This window comes from Bos grunniens, chromosome 5 (assembly GCF_055505025.1).
Source record: "Bos grunniens cultivar Pamir isolate PY7600 chromosome 5, Bosgru_T2T1.0, whole genome shotgun sequence".
In the NCBI taxonomy this organism is placed as follows: domain Eukaryota; kingdom Metazoa; phylum Chordata; class Mammalia; order Artiodactyla; family Bovidae; genus Bos; species Bos grunniens.
Window position 1 is genome coordinate 103,325,648 of NC_141169.1, and position 21,900 is coordinate 103,347,547.

At 43.7% G+C, this 21,900-nt stretch overlaps 1 pseudogene; it reads left to right on the forward strand.

The window, feature by feature from the left end:
* The first annotated feature begins 2,154 nt into the window (after positions 1-2,154).
* The window catches only part of LOC147372828 (antigen WC1.1-like), a 41,684-nt pseudogene continuing 21,938 nt past the window's right edge, over positions 2,155-21,900 (forward strand).

The following is a 21,900-nucleotide window of genomic DNA, read 5'->3' on the forward strand; positions in this document are numbered from 1 at the left end:
AGTAAGCATCACAGGACATCTCCCTGTGTCTACTGTCTCTTCACCTCCTCCTCTTGTATAGTTATTTCCTTCTGAGAATGAGCTTACGCAGGTTTATGGACTGAACTGTGTCCCTCCATAACATATATCTTAAAGACCTAGCCCCACAGTGATTGCGTAGGAGATAGGGCCTTTAGGAGGTATTTGAGGTTCATTAAAGTCAGAAGGATGTGGCCTTAATTTAACAGGTGACATTACAGGAAGAGGAAGAGACAGGCCTCCCCCTCTCTCTCTAAGTGCATATGTCCAAGGAAAGGCCAGGTAAGCACACAGTGAGAAAACTGTGGCTTGCAGCCAAAGGAAGAGGTTATAAATGAGCACTGCCTTGCCAGCACTGTGCCTTGGACTTACCACCCTCTAGAACTCTGATAAGATAAATGTATTTCTGCTGTTTAATCAGCCAGTCTGTGCTGTTTTGTGGTAGGTGCTGGCTTGAGTTGTCTACACACCAGGATCTTCTCCAGTTCAGCATTTCCCCAGATGTTCCCTCTGTAATGCACCACTTCTGTCTCCAGAGCACATGGGGTGGGGTGGAGACCTGAGCAGTGTGAATGGTGCCCCAGGGATCAAGTCTCTTTAGACTATAAGAAACATTCTCACATTCTGACCCTAATTCAGAGCTAACGAAGCCAATTCATGGTCACAGGAAACTCACTTCTCAGTTCCCAACTGGAAGATACCACCTGGGAAAATGGGTGAGACTTGATGTAACAGAGAGAAGTGGTTTGGGTCCCAGTTCCAGGTGGGACCAGACAGCAGACTTGGTCACACAGGAAGGAGTCTCTTTTGGATGAAGCAGTGAAGGCTCATGTGTAAATCTCCAGCTTGTTCAACCCCTGTCTTCTGACTCTGGAGGGAAGCCCTACATTAGTCATGTGTTGTTGTGCAACAAACTATTGCTGAACTTGGCAGCTTAAGTCAGAAAACACCTAGTATCTCACACTTTCTGTGGACCAGGAATTGACATGGTTTACCTGGGTCTCTGACTCATGAGGTCTCACAAGGATGCAATCATCTGAAGGTTTAACCAGGGGTGGATATTATCCAAATGTACTCACCTGGATGTTGGCAGCATTCAGACCTTAATGGACTGTTGACCTGAGAGTCTCAGTGCCAGGCTGGTTGTTGGCTAGTGACCTCCCTCCATTGCTTGTCATGAGGGGTCTCACCATGAGTAGGTCACAAAGTGGTAGCTGCCTTCATTACAGCAAGAGAGAGAGTAAGATAGGTAAACAAGGGGAAACCACAGTCAATTGAAAGCTAATCTAAGTGACTTCTCATCACTTTGACCAAATTACGTATCTTCAGTCAGTTCAATTCTGTTCAGTCACTAAGTCTTGTCTGACTCTTTGCAACCCCATGAATCGCAGCACGCCAGGCCTCCCTGTCCATCACCAACTCTCAGAGTTGGTACATATACCAAACTCGTGTACATCGAGCTGGTGATGCCATCCAGGCATCTCATCCTCTGTTGTCCCCTTCTCCTCCTTCCTCCAATCCCTCCCAGCATCATGGTCTTTTCCAACGAGTCAACTCTTCGCATGAGGTGGCCAAAATATTGGAGTTTCAGCCTCAGCATCAGTCCTTCCAATGAATATTCAGGACTGGTCTCGTTTAGGATGGATTGGTTGGATCTCCTTGCAGTTCAAGGAACTCTCAAGAGTCTTCTCCAACTCCACAGTTCAAAAGCATCAATTCTTCGGTGCTCAGCTTTCTTCACAGTCCTACTTTCACACCCATACATGACCACTGGAAAAACCGTAGCAGATGCATGTTGTTAGGTGTATTTTTTTGGAGGAGGGGGATTACAGAAGGATGTGAAGACCAGACTACAGGAATAACTGGGACACTTGAGAGCCTGTTACCCTAGCCCTCTGTTCCTGAGCTGGATGAGATGCTCCCTATGGACAGGAAGGGAGAGGGAGGATTCCTCCCTGGATTCTGGGCCATGAGCTGTAACTGAGATGGTGAAGCTGGGCCCCTGTTCTTGGGCACATCTACAGGGAGGGCAGCATCCAGAGTCTCTGAAGGCCTGTCCTGGGTGGTGTCCCTGGAGCTGGTTCTACAGGCTCGTGAGAAATACCTGGTGCCTCCCTTCCTGCTCCAGGTTCAGTGATGGCACATTGGGAGCTTCGAGTTGGCCATGGTGAGAATATTTATACCATAGAAGTCAAGAAATGTTATTCACAGGGATGTTTTTTCCCGAAGAGAGGAGATTTTTTTTTTTAATATTTAGCAGAACACCACTACACTGTCTCCTAAAATCTCTCCTGTGTCCTATGTCCATGTCTCTCTTGCAGCTCTGGAGCTGAGACTAATGGATGAAGCCCACAGCTGTGAGGGAAGAGTGGAAGTGAAGCACCAAGGAGAACGGGGCACAGTGAATGACTACAACTGGAACACGAAGGAGGCAGCTGTGCAGACAGCTGAGGTGTGGACCTGAAGTTGATGCTCCCAAAGGGGCTAAATTTGGACTAGGAATTGGACCCATTTGGTTTCAGTATATTTACTACAAATGGACAGAGTCAGCTATCACTGAGTGTACTTATCCTCTTGTTAAAGACCATCATCCTGAGGGCCATTCTCATAACAAGGATGCTGGAGCAGTCTGCTCAGGTAAGCCTTGTCTTGTCTGGGAATGGGGTCCCAGCAGGTTAGTTTCAGTTTTAGTCCCAGAGTAAATACGAGCATATGGATCACAGACTTTAGAACATACTTGGGAGAAGATTGTACTCACACTGTGATTTCTTGAAAGTTAGGTGCTCAAAGCAACATAAAGACTTGCTAGTCCCTGGAGAGAAAGGCTCCAGACCCGTAGTCAGTGGTCCCTCCAGTCTCTGTGATGTGTCATAGAAGGCAGGGGGCTGAGTTCAAATGTTTCATGCAGGTACAACTGCTGGGTTGATCATCTATGAATTAGGTTCATCCTGGTAGCTTGTTGTTTTCTTGCATGAGATGGCCAGACAAGTGTAACTAAAAGAGAGGATATAGGAGAGTTGTAAGCAAGCATAGTTTATTATACTCACAGTTCCTAAAGAGAGTATCATCAGGTGAGTATATGGGGGAGGTGCCAATAGAACAGGCTCAGCCCAGAAGTGGTGATGTAAAATGGAGTGTGAAGACCCAAGAACAAATGACAATGCTAAAAGTCAGTGTGAAGTTATAGAAAGTAAGGTGTGAGGGCTTTCACTGGTGAAAGGTCCTTAGGTCTTTTTGAAGGTCCTTAGGTCTCAGAGGAGGACAAGATGGGTGAGTTGGACAGGATCTAGTCTCATCACACTGGTGCACCTGCTCACCTGGGTGGGGAGCTCACATCCTATTTATGGGGATGCTAAGGGATCAGGAAAACCTGAGGTTTGACAATTACAACACGAAAGCTCGAGCAAAGCTAATGTCAGTAAGGTTAGGAAAACTTGAAATGATACAGAAGAAGGTCCCAGTGTTGTCTACATGTAATTGTCTGGCGACCAGGTGGCAACTAGAATGTGATTGGGTAGTCAGAGTATTTGATAGAGATGTTCCCAGTTGTTATCAGAATGTTTGATGAATTTTCAAGGGCATAATCCCACCACAATAGCTGGAATGAGGAAGATATTACCAGATATCACAGCAAAGTCCCTAATAGAGGTGGATGGGTCTCAGGAAAGGATCAGCCCAGCTGCTGAGATGGTGGGACAGGGGAACTCTGAGGACATCTGCAGTAAGTTCTTAGCAGGCACAGTTAATCAGCTCTCTGTGGTTTGTTGGGGAAGATCACTGGAAAAGTGATCTTTTTCAATCTCGTGTTTAGCAGATCTTTGTTGATACTCTTGAAGTTGTTAAGAAAACAATTCTTTTCCTTTTATAAAACTCCTTTATTGAGGTTATGACTGATATGCAAAAAGCTATACATAGTTAATATTTACAACTTAATGAGTTTGGAGACCTGTATACATCTATGAAACCATTTCCACAATCTACGCTGTAAACCTGTCCATCTCCTCATCAGTTTCCTTCTGTCCTTTTTATTACAATGTTACCATTAAACATAATTATTGTCAAAGGACATTTGAGTTTCAGTACGAATTTTTGTTTTAAGAAAACCTATTTTATAACATTTCAAGTAATGCTGGAGCCATTTCCAGCAAAATGGTGAGATGATGATAATGTAACAACTGCAGGAGAGAAGCCTGGGATCACCCTCCAGGTCAGCTCCCATCCTAGGAGATGAAATGATGACGGTAAAATGACAATGTCTTTGTGTTTCTAAAATTTATTAAGAGGACTCCAGTTATGCCCAGAGATGTTTTGTTTGTGAAAAGCTGATTATTATTATTTTTTTTTAGCTGTTTAAACATTGATCTTTGTTGGGGTGGATGGAAGCTGCCAACCCTACATCATCAGTTTAGGGATATAATGTTCTGGGGCTTTACTATTTTAAAAACAGTGTTTTTCAAGTATAGAGTTTTAGATGGCCTTTCTGGGAATCGCGTGAGAAAATGGATCACAGCCTTTTGTACATTCTGGGTAAAAACTCCAGTGATTCCTTGAATATTAGGTGCTCAAGGGAACATCAAGTGTTACTTATTTCTGGATAGAATGTCTCCAGACCCATTGTCCCTGGTCCCTCCAGTCTCTGTGATATGGAGGCAAGGTAGTGAGCTCTATTGTTTCATATGCAGAGCTGATGGGTTGGGCCTCTATGAATTAGGTTCACCAAGGTAGCCTATTGTACTTTTCCATGAGATGGTAAGACAAGTGTGATTATAAGAGGGGATAGAGGAGAGGTCAGGAAAACAAAGTTTATGATATTCGCAGATCCTAGAGAGACATCCTACAGAGTTTTATCAGGTGGGTACAAGGTGGGAGGTGCCAAGAGATCAGGCTCAGTGAAGCAGCTGTGACACATAAAAGAGTGAAGACCCATGGAGAAGTAATAATACCTGGGTCAGGGTGTAGTTATATTATGAAATGGTGTGAGGGGATATCATGGGTGCATTAGAAGGTCACTAGATCACAGGGGCGGAGAAGGCAATGGCACCCCCACTCAAGTACTCTTGCCTGGAAAATTGCATGGATGGAGGAGCCTGGTAGGCTGCAGTCCATGGGGTCACTAAAAGTCAGATGCTACTTCACTTTCATTTTTCACTTTCATGTATTAGAGAAGGAAATGTCAACCGACTGCAGTGTTCTTGCCTGGAGAATCCCAGGGGTGGGGGAGCCTGGTGGGCTGCCATCTATGGGGTCGCACAGAGTCGGACACAACTGAAGTGACATAGCAGCAGCAGCAGCAGGTCACAGGGGAGGAAAAGATGGGGGATTTGTGTCAGGGGCTAGTCTCATCAATCTGGTGCATCTGATTGCACCAGTCACCTGGGTGGGGAGCTCACATCCTATTTGGGGGGATGTTGAGGGAACAGGAAAACCCAAGGTTTGACAATTACAACACAGAAGCTGAAGCAAAACTAAGGGCAGTGAGGCTAAGAAAATTTGAAATGATACATAATAATGGCTCAATCTTTTCTAAATGTATTTGACCTGAACCAGGTTAGAAACTAGAATGTGATTGAGTGGCACAGTGTTTGCCAGAGATGCTCCCAGGTGTTATCAGAATGTTTGATGAATTGTCCAGGATATTAACCCCATAAGAATAGTTGGAATTGAGGTATAAATTATCAGATATCACAACCAGTTCACTAATAGAGGTAGTGGGTCATAAAAAGGATTATGCCAGCTGCTGGGAACCCTGAGGACACTTGCACTAGGTCCTTAGCTACCACAGTGAATCAGCTCTTGGGTGTTAAGTTGGGGAAGATCACTGGTAAAGCGATATTACCAGCCTTCAGAATTATGATAAGATAAATACATTTCTGTTGTTTAACCAGCCGGTCTGTGGTGTCTTGTGGTAGGTAGCCTGAGCCTTCTAATACAGACAGTCTTTTCCAGTTCAGTATTTCTCCACATATTTCTTTCTTTGATTCACCACTCCTGGTTCCAGAGTGAAGCATATATGGGGCTGGGCATAGACCTGAGCAGGTGAATGATGCCCCAGAGACTTCATCTTGTTAAATTTTAAGAATTATTTCATTTTCTGACCTGAATTCAAAGCTAATGGTAATAATTCAAGGTCTCAATTGAGAATTTAGGAAACTCAATTCTCAGTTCCTGACAGGAAGGCAGGAACCTGGGACACTGGGTGAGACCTGATATGACAGAGAGAGGTGGTTTGAGTCCCAGTTTCAGGTGGGACCAGGCCTCAGACCTGGTCACACAGGAAGAAATCTCATCTGGATGAAGCAGTGAAGGAACTCATATAAACCTCCAGCTTGTTCACCCCCAGTCTTCTGACCCTGGAAGAAGCCCTATATTAATTATGTGTTGTTGTGCAACAAATTAGTGCTGAACCTGGCAGCTTAAGTCAGCAGACACCTAGTATCTCACACTTTGTCAGGGCCAGGAATGGACATGGCTTACCTGGGTCCTCAGACTCATGATTTCTCAAAAGGATGTGATCATCTGAAGGTTCAACCAGGGATGGAGATTGTCCAAACATACTCACCTGGATGTTGGCAGCATTCAGAACTTGGTGGACTGTTGAACTTAGAACCTCAGTCCCTGGCTGGCTGTTGGCTACAGTCCTGCCTCTGTTCCTTGTCATGTGAGTCTCTCCATAAGTTTTCACAACGTGGTGGCTGGTTTCATTAGAGCAAGAGAGGAAGTAAGATAGATCAATGATGGAGGAACCAGAGTCATCTTGAAACCTAATCTCTTAAGTGACTTCAGTTAGGCAAATTTCTTTTGTTAGATGCATGATACTAGGTACATTCGAGCATGGGGATTACACAAGGATGTGAACACAGGTAACAGAAACATTTAGGACACTTTAGAGCCTGTTACCCTAGCCCTCTGTTCCTGAGCTGGATGAGATGCTCGCTATGGACAAGGAAGTAGAGGGAGGATTCCTCCCTGGATCCTGGGCCATGAGCTGTAACTGAGATGGAGAAGCTGAGCCCTAGTAGCCTTGGGCACATCTACATGGAGGGCAGCATCCAGAGTCTCTGAAGGCCTGTCTTCTGTAGTGTCCCTGGAGCTGGTTCTACAGGCTCCTGAGAAAAACCTCGTGTGTCCCTTCTTGCTCCAGGTTCAGTGATGGCACACTGGGGGCTTTAAGTTGGCCATGGTTGGAATATTTTTACCACAGAAGTCAGGAAGTGCTATTCACAGAGGTCAGTTTTCAACATCTGAATTTTCTTTTAGTACTCACCAGTATACTACTACATGGTCCCCTAAATCTCTCCTGTGTCCTGTGTCTGTGTCTGTCTTGCAGCTCTGGAGGTGAGGCTGAAGGATGGATCCCACAGCTGTGAAGGGAGAGTAGAGTGAAGCACCAAGGAGAATGGGGCACAGTGAATGATCACAACTGGAAACTGGAGGAGGCACAAGTGGTGTGCAGACAGCTGGGGTGTGGAGCTGCCACTGATGCTTCCAGAGGGGCTCCTTTTGGACCAGAGATAGGCCCCATTAGGTTTCATTCTACTTACTGCAATGGGAAAGATTCAATGCTCGTGTCCTGTACTTATCCTATTCTTAAAGACTATCATCCTGAGGGCCTTTCCCATGACAGGGATGTTAGAGCAGTCTGCTCAGGTAAGTCCTGTCTGGTCTTGGAAGGGATCCCCAGTAGGAAAAACCCTAGTCTCATTCCCAGAGTAACTATGAGACTATGGATCACAGAGTTTAGAACATTCTTGAGTGAAGGTTGCTTTTACACAGTGATTCCTTGAACATATGTGCTCAAAGCAACATAAGGACTTGCTTGTCCCTGGAGACAAAGGCTCCAGACTCATCATCACTGGTCCCTCCAGTCTCTAATGTGTCACAGGATGCAGGGATGTGAGCTCAAATGCTTCATGCATGTACAGCTTCCAGGTTGGACTTTTATGAATTAGGTTCATCATGGTAGCTTTTTGTATTCTTTTATGACATGGTCAGACATCTGCAGCTATAAGGAGGGATACAAGAGAGATGCAGGCTAAACAAGATTTATTTTGCTCATAGATCCCAGAGAGACAGGTATCATCAGGTGGGTAATGGGGGAGGTAATGATAGACAGGGATCAACCTAGCAGTGATGACTGCAGGAGGGAGTGGATACTCATGAACAAGTGACAATACTGGGGGTCAGGGTGGAGTTACACAAGGAAAAGGCACAGGAAGATTTCACTGGTGCATTTGAAGGTTTCTAGGTCACTGTCAGGGGAGGACAAGATATGGGACTTGTGGCAGGGGCTAGTCTCATCACAGTGGTGTACCTGGTCACCTGAGTGGGGAGCTCACATCCTATTTTTGGGGTTGTTTCTACAAATAGCTCACATCCTATTTGTGGAAAATTCTTAAAGAGATGGGAATACCAGACCATCTTACCTGCCTCCTGAGAAATCTGTATGCAGGTCAAGCAACAACAGTTAGAACTGGACATGAAGCAATGGATTGGTTCTAAATTGGGAAAGGAGTACATCAAGGCTATAAATTGCCACCCTGCTTATTTAACTTATATATAGAGTACATCATGTGAAATGCTGGGCTGGATGAAGCACAAGCTGGAATCAAGATTGCCTTGAGATATATTAATAACCTCAGATATGCAGATGACACCACCGTTATGGCAGAAAGCAAAGAGGAACTAAAGAGCCTCTTGATGAAAGTGAAAGAGGAGAGTGAAAAAGTTGGCTGAAAGCTCAACATTCAGAAAACTAAGATTATGGCATCTGGTCCCATGACTTCATGGCAAATAGATGGGGAAACAATGGTAAAAGTGTCAGACTTTATTTTGGGGGGCTCCAAAATCACTGCAGATGGTGACTGCAGCCATGAAATTAAAAGACGCTTGCTCCTTGGAAGAAAAGCTATGACCAACCTAGACAGCATTATAAAAAGAGACATTACTTTGCTGACAAAGGTACATCTAGTGAAAGCTATGGTTTTTCCAGTAGTCATGTGCAGATGTGAGAGTTGGACCATAAAGAAAGCTAAGCACCAAAGAATTGATGCTATTGAACTGTGGTATTGAAGAAGTCTCTTGAGAGTCCTTGGACTACAAGGAGATCAAACCAGTCAATTCTAAAGGAAATCAGTCCTGAACATTCATTGGAAGGACTGATGGTGAAGATGAAACTCCAATACTTTAGCCACCTGATGGGAAGAAGTGACTCATTGGAAGAGACCCTGATGCTGGGAAAGGTTGAAGGCAGGAGAAGGGGACGACAGAGGATGAGATGGTTGGATGGCATCACCGACTCAATGGACATGAATTTGAGCAAGCTCTGGGAGTTGATGGACAGGGAAGCCTGGTGTGCTGGAGTCCATGGTGTCGCAAAGAGTTGGGCACAACTGAGTGACTGAAATGAGCTGAACTGAAGCTGCAAGAAAATCTGAAGTTTGACAATTACAAATGGTGGAGCAAAAATAAGAACAGTGAAGTTAAGAGAGCATGAAATAATACATAATAAGGCTCAATCCTGTCTAAATGTATTTGACCTAAGCTGAGTTTAAAACTAGAATGGTATTGTGTGGTCACATTGTTTGCCAGAGGTGCTCCCAGAAATTATCAGAATGTCTGATGAAGTTTCCAGGGCATACATATGTGAGTGCTCATTTCACTCTTTGCCACCCAATTGTCTGTAGCCTGCCAGGCTCCTCTTTCCATGGGATTTTTCAGGCAAGAGTACTGGAGTGGATTGTCCTACCCTCCTCCAGGGGATCTTCCTGGCCCAGGAGTTGAACCTGTGTCTCCTATGTCTCCTGCATTGCAGGTGAATTTTTACAGCTGAGGCATTGGGGAAGCCCATACATGACATGATTTGCACCAAAATAGCAGCAGCAGCAGCAGCTAAATGTGGAAGATAATATCAGATATCATGGCAAAGTCATTAATAGAGGTGGTTGGGTCTCAGGAAAGGCTCCTCCCAGCTGCTGAGGTGGTGAGACGGGGGAGCTCTGAGGATACCTGCAGTAGGTCCTTCTCCAGCACAGCCAATCAGCCAACAGTTTTGTTGGGAAAGACCACTGGTAAAGTGATCTTTTCCAATCTCACCTTTAGCAGATCTTTGATGATACTCTTGAGGCTATTAAGAAAACAACTCTTTTCCTTTTTAATAGCTCCTTTACTGAGGTATGACTGACATACCAAAAGCAATACACAATAAATATTTGCAACTTTTGACTTTGGAGATCAGTGTGTGTGTGTGTGTATGTGTATATATATATATATATATATATATATATATCTGTGTAATCATTCCCACAATCTATGCCATAAACTTGTTCATCTCCCCAAAAGTTTTCTTCTATCCTCTTTAATACAGTGTTATGATTAAAAATAATTATTTTCAAAGGGCATTTGGTTTTACTTAGGAGTGTTTGGTTTAAGAAGTCTTGTTTTCTAGCATTTCCAGCATTCTCCTTATTGTCACAATGTCCTAATCATGGTTCCAAGTGTAGATAAACATGTGGAAACACTACAGGAAGACTTGCTTGATTTTGACAAATCTGAAATGAATAAAAAATGGACTGAACTGTTAAAATTTTGAGCCATATTGGAGCTTCTCATGTTACCATTTTAAGAAAATTTATGCTTTGTTATTAACTCCAGGTAGGATATTCTTTAAAATATAAGATTTGAAAGTGCCCTGGCATTTATTTATTTTTTTAAAAATTAAATTTATTTATTTTAACTAGAGGCTAATTACTTTACAATATTGTACTGGTTTTGTCATACATCAACATGAATCCACCATGTTCACGTGTTCCCCATCCTGAGCCCCCCTCCCACCTCCCTCCCCATACCATCCCTCTGGGTAATCCCAATGCACCAGCCCCAAGCTTCCTGTATCCTGCATTGAACCTGGACTGGCAATTCATTTCTTATATGATATTATACATGTTTCAATGCCATTCTCCCAAATCATCCCCCGCTCCCTCTCCCACAGAGTCCAAAAGACTGTTCTATACATCAGTGTCTCTTTTGCTGTCTCCCATACAGGGTTATACCATGATTGCAGTTTCTACTCTCTGATCACCTTGCTATACTGTATACTCTGACATTTTCATGAAGTATTCCAGTTTTCTTCTATTAATCTACTCTCCAGTTTCTTCCTACAGGTTTGCTTTTTCTATATTTTCAGGAACATGTGTTAGTGCTGGCAAGTAAACCTAGCAGTAATTCAGCAAAGATAAGATTAGAATAGCATTGTTATTCTAATTTTAATAAGGTCGATATTTTCATTATTTTAATTGAAATTGAACTCTTGGAGTTTTTTCCTCTCAGTTTGAGGAGTTGGGTATGGAAGAGAAATTTTATCCTCTGTAGTGAATTGTTGGAAGTCGTGAACTGTGTTTAGGAGGAATCCAGTTGTAGAAACAATGACATGCTACAGCCAATGGATTCACAAAGAGCTGGACACGACTGAGCAGCTGAACAACAACAATAATGTAGAGGAGCTTGTATGACAGAAAGAGTAGACTTCAGGTGGTTCTGGAGAAAGATTTGTGAGGTGCTTCACTAGTTGAAAAAGACTGAGGTACTGAGGTGCAGAATGGGGAAGGGCTGAATTTGCAAGAATTGCTGGAGGGAAGACTGGCATTTCTGATGCAGGCCAGGTCAACTCCCACATTCACCACAGCCTCTGTGCTACGTTTCCTTCCTGCTCTTACTCCTTCCCGCCCTTTCTTCCTTTATCTGGATGTGGGAGTTGTTTCTGAGCTCTGTGGAAGTGCTGGCCTTTGAAAGTTGGGGTACTTTTTGTAAGCACTTTTTATAATATGAAATCTATTTCTTTAGCAAATATAAAATTTCTCCTATATGTCTCTCTCTGTCTCTTTTTTTGGTACCAGATTTAACCCATCCTTCTTAAATTGGAGAATTTCCATTTTACCTGCAGCTTTGGTCTGACATTTTGTTCTCACCTTGTCAGCTCTTTGTCACTTTTAAGGTGATTTTTTCGGGATTTATTCCACTTTGTTTTCAGCAGACGAAATAGCTTCAATACCTAGCTTACCATAATGCGATGATCTCTCGGAACTTATCACAATAATGAGATCATCTACTTGTTTGTTTGTGTCCTCAACTAGGTAAAAGGTACATGAAACCAGGAACATGGTCTTACTATTTTCTGCATTTACAGCACAAGATGTGCCTCCAACATAAAATTTTAATACTAACAAAGGTACCTTCTTTTGTACTTTTACTATCACATTTCAATCCTCTACACTCATCTCAGTGTCAGATTATAAAAAGTCTGAGTAAGCATCACAGCATGGCTCCCTATATCTACTGTATTATTTACCTCTTCACCATTATCTTTATTTCCTTCCTAGATGAGATGTACAGGTCCATGGATGTAACTATGTCCCTCCAAAGTTCATATACTTAAGCCCTACCCCTCACAGTGACCAAGTAGGAGACAGGGCCTTTAGGATGTAAGTAAGCATAAACAAGGTCATAAGGATGTGGCCCTAATGCGATATGTGACCTTATGAGAAGAGGATGAGACGCCTCTTCCTCCCTCTCTCCAGATGCTCATGTAACTGGAAAGCCCAGGTGAGCACACAGTGAGGGAGCCATGGCCAGAAAGTCAAGAGAAGAGGTCTCACAATGAGACCTTGTGAGCACCTTGCCAGCACATTGATCATGGACTTACCAGCCTCCAGAACTGTGATAAGATAAATACATTTCTGTTGTTTAACCAGTCAGACTGCTGTATCTTGTTGTGACCACCTGCCTGAGCCGACTACACACCAGGATCTTCTCCAGTTCAGCATTTCCCCAGATATTCCCTCTGTGATGCATCACTTCTGTTTCCCTTGTGTGAGAGCACATGGGGTGGGGGATGGGGGAGGGTGGTGGAGACCTGAGCAGTGTGAATGGTGGCCCAGGGATCACATCTCATTAGAATATAAGAAAGAGTCTCACTTTCTGACCCTAATTCAGAACTAATGGAACCAATTCATGGTCACAGGAAAGTCAGTTCCTGACAGCCAAGCAGGAGCCTGGGGCATGGTGTGAGAACCTGATGTAACAGAGAAAGGTGGTTTGAGCCCCAGTTCCAGGTTGTAGGAACCCCCAGTGACCACGCAGCAGACCTGATCACACAGGAGGAAGTCTCATCTGGATGAAGCAGTGAAGGCTCATGTATAACCCTCCAGCTTGTTCAGCCCTGTCTTCTGATTCTGGAGGGAAGCCCTACATTAGTTATGTGTTGTTCTGCTACAAATTACTGCTGAACTTGGCAGCTTAAGTCAGCAAACACCTGGTTTCTCACACTTTCTGTAAGCCAGGAATTGACATGACTTACCTGGGTCCCCTGACTCATGATGTCTCACAAGGATGTAATCATCTGAATGTTTAATCATGGATACATATTGCCAAAAGTGCTCACCTGGCTATTAGCAGCATTCAGACCTTGGTGAACTGTTTAGCTGAGAGTCTCAATCCTTTGCTGGTTGTTGCCTAGAGGCCTTGCTTGTTTCCTTGTCTTGCTAGTCTCACCATTCACAGCTCACAGCATGGCAGCTCGCTTCATTAAAGCAAGAGAGAAAGAGTAAGATAGGTCACCAAGGGGAAACCAGAATCACCTTGAAACCTAATCTAACTGACATCTCAACACTTTGCCAATTGCATTTGTTAGATGCATGTTACTCGGTACATTTTAGTCAGGAGATTACACAAGGACATACGTACCAGGCAACAGGAATAACTTGGACACTTCAGAGCTTATTACCCCAGCCCTCTGTTCCTAAGCTGGATGAGATGCTCCGTATGGACAGGGAAGGAGAGGGAGCATTCCTCCCTGGATTCCAGGCTGTGAGCTGAAACTGAGATGGGGAAGCTGGGCCCTAGTAGCCTTGGGCATATTTAAAGAGAGGGCAGCATCCAGAGGATTTATTTTAAAAAATACTTGTCAGTATACTACTACATGATCTCCTAAAATCTCTCTCATGTCCTGTGTCTGTGTCTGTCTTGCAGATCTGGAGGTGAGGCTGAAGGATGGAGCCCACAGCTGTGAGGGGAGAGTGGAAGTGAAGCACAAAGGAGCATGGGGCACAGTGAATAATCACAAGTGGAGCATAGAGGAGGCAGCTGTGGTGTGGAGACAGCTGGGGTGTGGAGGAGCTGTTGATACTCCCAAAGGGGATAAATTTGAACTAGGAATCGGCCCCATTTGATTTCATCATATTTACTGCAAAGGGCCAAAATCAGTTATCACAAAGTGTAGTTATCCTACTGTGAAAGACCATCATCCTGAGGGCCATTCCCATGACAAGGATGCTGGGGCAATCTGCTCAGGTAAGAGCTCTTTGGCATATAAAGGAATTTTATATGGGTTTGATGGGTTTCCCCATCAGGAGAAACCTCAGTCTCATTCCCAGAATAATTATGAGAATATGGATCACAGCCTTTAGAACACTCTTGGGTGAAAATTCCAGTGAGCCAGTGACTCCTTGAATGTTAGGTGTTCAAGGGAGAAGAAGGGCTTGATTGTCCCTGGAGAGAAAGTCTCCATACCCATTGGTCACTGGATGCTTCAGGTCTCAGTGGTGTTCATAGGAGACAGGGAGGCGAGGTCAAATGCTTCTTACATATATAACTGCCAGGCTGGACTTCTATGAATTAAGTTCATCATGGTAGCTTGCATTCTTTCATGGGGTGGTCAGACATGTGTAGTTACAAGAGGGGATTTGGAGGGGTGCAGGAAAACAAAGTATTTTATACTCACAGGTCCTAGAGAGACCGAGTACCAGCACTGGGTACAAGGGAGAGGGATCAATAGAAAAGGCTTAAACCAGGACTGCTGACCCAAAATGGGGTGTGCAGACCCATGAACAAGGGAAAGTACTGGAGGTCATGTGGAGTTACACAAGAAAAAGACATAAAGGGATTTCCATGGTGTATTTGAATGTCACTAGGTCATAGTCAGGGGAGGACAAGAAGGGGGTTTGTGGCAGGGTCTAGTCTCATCACACTGGTGCACCTGCTCACCTGGGTGGGGAGCTCACATCCTATCTGTGGGGATGCTGAGGCTGCAGGAAAACCTGACACTTGACAATTGCAACACAGAAGCTAGAGCAAAACTGAGAGCAGTGAGGATAAGAGAACTTGAAATGATACATAATAAGGGCTCAATCCTGTCTAAGTGTATTTGATCTGAGCCAACGTGGATATGCCAGCAAATTTGGAAAACTCAGCAGTGGCCACAGGACTGGAAAAGGTCAGCTTTCATTACAACCCAAAGAAAGGCAATGCCAAAGAATGTTCAAACTATTGCACAATTGTACTCATTTCACTCACTGTCAAAGTAATGCTCAAAATTCTCCAAGCTAGGTTTCAACAGCACATGAACTGAGAACTTCCATGTATTTCAGCTGGATTTAGAAAAGGCAGAGGAACCAGAGATCAAATTGCCAATATCTATTGGATTATAGAAAAAGCAAGATAATTCTAGAAAAACATACATTTCTGCTTTACTGACTAGGCTAAAGCCTTTGACTACGTTGATCATAAGAAACTGGAAAATTCTTAAAGAGATGGAAACGCCAGACCACGTTACCCGTATACAGTTCAAAAGCAACAGTTAGAACCGGACATGAAACAATGGACTGACATGGACATGAAACAATGGTTCTAAATTGGGAAAGGAGTACATCAAGGCTGTATATTGTCACCTGCTTATTTAACTTCTATGCAGGGTACATCATGCCAGGCTGGATGAAGCACAAGCTGGAATCAAGACTGCTTGGAGAAATATTAATAACCTCAGATATGCAGATGACACCACCCTTACAACAGAAAGTGAAGAGTAACTAAAGAGCCTCTTGATGAAGGTGAAAGAGGAGAGTAAAAAAGTTCGCTTAATACTCAACATTCAAAAAATGAAAATCATGGCATCCAGTCCCATCACTTTATGGCAAATAGATGGGGAAATAATGGAAACAGTGAGAGACTTTATTTTCTTGGGCTCCAAAATCACTGCAGATGGTGACTGCAGCCATGAAATTAAAAGATGCTGGCTCCTTGGAAGAAAAGCTATGACCAACCTGGACAGTATATTAAAAAGTAGAGACATTACTTTGCCAACAAAGGTACATCTAGTAAAAGCTATGGTTTTCCCAGTAGTCATGTATGGATGTGAGAGTTGTACCATAAAGGCTGAGCATCATAGAACTGATGCTTTTGAACTGTGGTGTTGGAGAAGACTCTTGAGAGTCCCTTGGACTGCAAGGAGATCAAACCAGTCAATCCTAAAGGAAATCAATGCTGAATATTCATTGGAAGAACTGATGCTGAAGCTCCAATAATTTGGCCACCTGATGCAAAGAGCTGATTTATTAGAAAAGACCCTGATGCTGGGAAAGATTGAAGGCAGGAGAAGAAGGGAACAGCAGAGGATGAGATGGTTGGATGGCATCAACTGTTCAATGGACATGAGTTTGTACAAGCTCTGGGAGATACTGAAGGAGAGGGAAGCCTGGCATGCCGCAGTCCATGGGGTTGCAAAGAGTCAGACATGACTGAGCGACTGAACAAATGAACAAAAGCTAGAAATTAAAATGGCATAGGATGGATACTGTATTTGTCAGAGATATTTTCAATTGTTACAGGAATGTTTGATGAATTGTTCAGGACATTAATCACCTGACAATAGCTGGAATTGAGGAAAATATTATCATGTATCTCCACAAATTCTCTAGTACTGGTGGCTGGTCTTGGGAAAGGATCATCCCATGTAATCAAATGGTGGGACAGGGGGGCCCTGAGGACATCTGTAGTAGGTCTTTAGCAACCGCAGTCTATCAGCTCTCTGTTTTGTTGAGGAAGATAATTGGAAGAGTGATTTTTTTCCCAACACTTTTAGCAGATCTTTGATGATACTCTTGAGGACTCAAGGTTGCTAAGGAAACAGTTCTTTCCTTTTTAAAAACTCCTTTATTGAGGTATGCTGACATTAAAAATACATAGTTAATATTTACAACTTGATAAGTTTGGAGATCAGTATACATCTGTGTAATCATTACCACAATCTATGCCATAAACCTGTTCATCTCCTCAAAAGTTTTCCTTCATCCTCTTTATTACACTGTTCAGATTAAAAATAATTGTTTTCTAAAGGCATTTGATTTTAGTTAGGGATTTTTAGTTTAAAAAACTTGTTTTCTAGCATTTCAAGTAGCTTCCCTTATGGTCACAATGTCGTGATCATGGCTCCAACTGTAGATAAACTTGTGGAAACACTATAGGCAGCACTGCCTTATTTTGATTAATTAGCGAGTGAATAATAATGGACTGAGCTTTTGAAATTTTAAGCCATATTGGAGCTTCTAATGTTACAGTTTTAAGAAAATTTATGTTTTGATGTTAACTCCAGGTAGGATATACTTTTAAAATATCAGGATTTGAGAGTGCTCTTCTGGCATTTAAACCTGGACTGTGGTTTTTACTCCCTGATCACCTTCCTCTAGCTTAGGCTCTGACATTTTTATGAACTGCTCCAGTTTCCTTCTATTAATTTTTGTCATTAGGTTCCTCCTACTGGTTTGTTTTTTCTGTATCTTCAGGAACATCTGTTAGTGATGTGATGGTAAGTGAACGTGGTGGTGAGGCAGCAGAGCTAAGATCAGAACAGCACAACTTTTCATTACTTTAGTTGAAACTGAACCCTTGGAGTTTCTTCCTCTCCATCTTAGGAGTCGGATATGCAAGAGAAATTTCAACCCCTTCCAACAGAGTATATTATTGGAAGTGATTAACAGTGTTTGGCAGAACTGCGGTTGTAGAAACAATGACCCGAGAAGAATATAAAGGAGCCTGTAGGAAATGAGGAGTAGATTTCAGGGGGTTCAGGAGAAAGATTTGGGAGGTTTTTCACTAGCTTAAAAAGACTCAGGTACTGAGGTGCAGAATGGTGAGGGGATGAAGATGCAAAGACTGCAGGAGGGGAGGGTGTGATCACACACCCACACATTCATCACAGCTTCTGTGTTACACTTCCTTCCTGCCCTCATTACTTCCTGCCCTCTCTTCCTTTATCTTGACGTGGGAGTTGTTTCAGAGCTCTCTGGGTATTTTGGCCTTTGAAGGATGCAGTTTTCTTTGTGAGAACTTCTTATATATGAAATCTATTTCTTTAGCAAATATAGGACAACTCCTATATGTCTGTCTGTCTGTCTGTCTCTCTCTCTCTCTTTTTTTTTTTTTGGTACCAGATTTAACCCATCCTTCTCAAACTGGAGAATTTCCATTTTACCTGAAGCTTTGGCCTGATATTTTGTTCCCATCTTGTCAGCTCTTTGTCACTTTTAAGGTAATTTTTGTGAATTTATTCCACTTTGTTTTTGGCAGATGAAATAGCTTTAATACCCAGCCTACTGTTAATGATATGATGTGTTGGAACTTATCACAGTAATGAAATCATCTACTTGTTAGTTTGTGTCATCAAGTAGATAAAAGGTACATGAAGCCAGGAACAGGCTTACTATTTTCTGCATTTACAGCACAAGATGTGTCTCCAACATATAATTTTAAAACTAATAAAATTACCTTCTTGTGTACTTTTACTATCCTATTTCAATCCTTTACACTCATCTCAGGATCGCAAGATAAGAAATCTGAGTAAGCATCACAGGATGGCTCCCTGTGTCTAATGTCTCCTTCACCTCCTCCCCATATATCTTTATTTCCTTTCTTGATGAGACTCTCAGGTCTATGGACTGAACTGTGTTGCTCCAAAGTTTATATATTGAAGTCCTACTTCCCACTGTGACTGCACTGGAGATAGAGCCTTTAGGAGTTAAATGAGGTTAAATATAGCCATATGGATGTGGCCTTAATCCAATATGTGACATTATAAGAAGTGGATGAGACACAGCTTCCTCCCTCTCTCCAGGTACCCATATCCTAAAAGGCCAGGTGAGCACACAGTGAGGGAGTCGTGGCCTGCATGCCAAGAGAAGAGCACTCAGAATGAGACCTGGCCAGCTCTGTGACCATGGACTTACCAGCCTCCAGAACTGTGATAATAGAAATACATTTCTGTTGTTTAGCCAGCCAGTCTGTGGTATCTTGTTGTGATCACCTGCCTGAGCCAACTATACACCAGGATCTTCTCCAGTTCATCATTTCCCCAGATGTTCCCTCTGTGACGCACTACCTCTGTTACCAGAGTGAGAACACATGGAGCAGGGTGGAGACCTGAGAAGTGTAAATGGTGCCCCAGGGATCAAGTCTCATTAGATTATAAGAAGATTCTCATTTGCTAACCTGAATTTAAAGCTAATGGATCTGATTCAAGGTCTCAGGAATCTCACTTCTCAGTTCTCGACAGGAAGGCAGGAGCCTGGGACACTGGATGAGACCTGATGTGACAGAGATTATTTGGGTCCCAGTTCCAGGTGGGACCAGGCAGCCGACCTGGTCACACAGGAAGAACTCTCGTCTGGATGAAGCAGTGAAGAAACACATCTAACCCTCCAGCTTGTTCACCCTGGTCTTCCGACTCTGGAAGGGAGCTCTGCATTAGTTACATGCTGTTGTGCAACAAGTTAGCACTGAACTTGGCAGCTTCAGTCAGCAAACACCTAGTATCTCACATCTTCTGTAGGCCAGGAATGGACATGGCTTACCTGGGTCCTCTGACTCAGGATGTCTACAAGGATGCAATCATCTGAAGGTGCAACCAGGGGTGGATATCTTCCAAACATACTCACCTTGATGTTAGCAGCATTCAGGCTGTGGCAGACTGTTGAGCTGAGAGCCTCTGTCCCATGCTGGCTGTTAGCTAGAGGCCTGCCTCCAGTGCTTATCATGAGGGTCTCTCCCTACACTGCTCACTATGTGGCAGCTTGCTTCATCAGAGCAAGACAGAGAGAGCAAGACAGGTCAATGAGGGAGAAACCAGAGTCATCTTGAAACCTAATATAATTGACATTTCATCACTTTCGCCAAATTCCATTTGTTAGACTCATGTTACTAGATACACACAAGTGTGGGGATTACACAAGGACATGAATACCAGGTGGCAGGAATAAGAGGAACACTTCAGAGCCTTTAACACCAGCCCTCTGTTCCTGAGCTGGATGAGATGCTCCGTATGGACAGGAAGGAGAGGGAGGATTCTTCCTTGGATCCCAGGCCATGAGCTGTAACTGAGATGGGGGAGCTGGGCCCTAGTAGCCTTGGGCACATCTACAGGATGGAAGCGTCCAGAGTCTCTGGAGGCCTGTCCTCAGTGGTGTCCCTGGAGCCTGTTCTACAGGCTCTTGAGAAACACCTGGTGCCTCCCTTCATGATCCAGGTTCAGTGACGGAACATGGATGCTTAGAGTTGGCTAGAGTGGGAATGCTTATACCATAGAAGTCAACAAATGCTGTTCACAGGGATTTTTTTTTTCAAAGATCAAAGTTTTCACATGTTAATAATTATCAGTACTCCACAGCATGCTCTGCTAAAATCTCTCCTGAGTCCCGTGTCTGTGTTTATCTTGCAGCTCTGGAGCTGAGGCTGAAGGATGGAGCCCACCCCTGTGAGGGGAGAGTGGAAGCGAAGCATCAAGGAGTATGAGGCACAGCGAATGATCACAACTGGAGCATGAAGGAGGCAGCTGTGGTGTGCAGACAGCTGGGGTGTGGAGTTGCTGTTGGTAATCCCCAAAGGACTAAATTTGGACCAGGAATTGGACCGGTTTGGTTTCATTATATTTACTGCAAAGGGCAGGAGTCAGCTATCACCAAGTGTAGTTATCCTGCTGTGAAAGATCATCGTCCAGAGGGCCATTCCCATAACAAGTGTGCTGGAGCAGTCTGCTCAGGTAAGTCCTGTCTGGTCCGAAAGGGAATCCCCAACAGGAGAAGCTTCAGTCTCATTCCCAGAATAACTATGAGAATATGGATCTCAGCCTTAGAACATTCATGGGTAAAAATTCCACTGAGCCAATGATGCCTTCAATGATAGGTGCTCAAGGGAGCAGAAGAGCCTGACAGTCCCTGGAGAGAAAGTCTCCACACCTATTGGTCACTGAGCACTTTTAGTCTCTGTGGTCTTCATAGGAGGTGAGGTCAAATGCTTCATGCAGGTATAGCTGCCAGGCTCGACCTTTATTGAATTAGATTCATCATGGTAGCTTGTATTCTTTCATGGGATGGCCAGTCAAGTGCAGCTACAAGAGAGGATGTAGGAAGGTGCAGGCAAACAAAGTGTATTATAGTCACAGGTCCTAGAGAGTCAGAGTACCAGTAGATGGGTACGTGGGGGAGGTGCCAATAGAAAAGGTTTAAACCAGGAGTAGTGACCCCAAATGGACCCCAAATGTGTAGACCCATGAACAAGTGACAATAATTGGGGGTCTGGGTGTAGTTACGGTATGTGCAGGTTTGAGGGGATTTCCCTGGTGCATTTGAAGGTCACTAGGTCACAGGGAAGGACATGATGGGGGCATTGGGCAGGAGTCTCATCACACTGGTGCACCTGCTTACCTAGGTGGGGAGCTCACATCCTATTTGTGGGGATGTTGAGGCTGCAGCAAAACATGAAGTTTAACAATTACAACATAGAGACTGGGTAGTGAGGTGAAAAGTGTATGACATTGTACATAAAAAGGGCTCAATCCTGACTAAGCATATTTGACCTGGGCCAAGATGGAAATGAGAATGGGATTGAATGGTTACAATATTTGGCAAAGATATTTTTCAGTTGTTATAAGAATGTTTGATGAATTGTCCAGGACAGTAATCCCATGACAATAGGCGGAATTGAGGTAGATATTATCGTATCACCACAAGTTCTCTCATGTAGGTCTCAGGAAAGGATCCTCCCAACTGCTGAAGTGGTGGGACA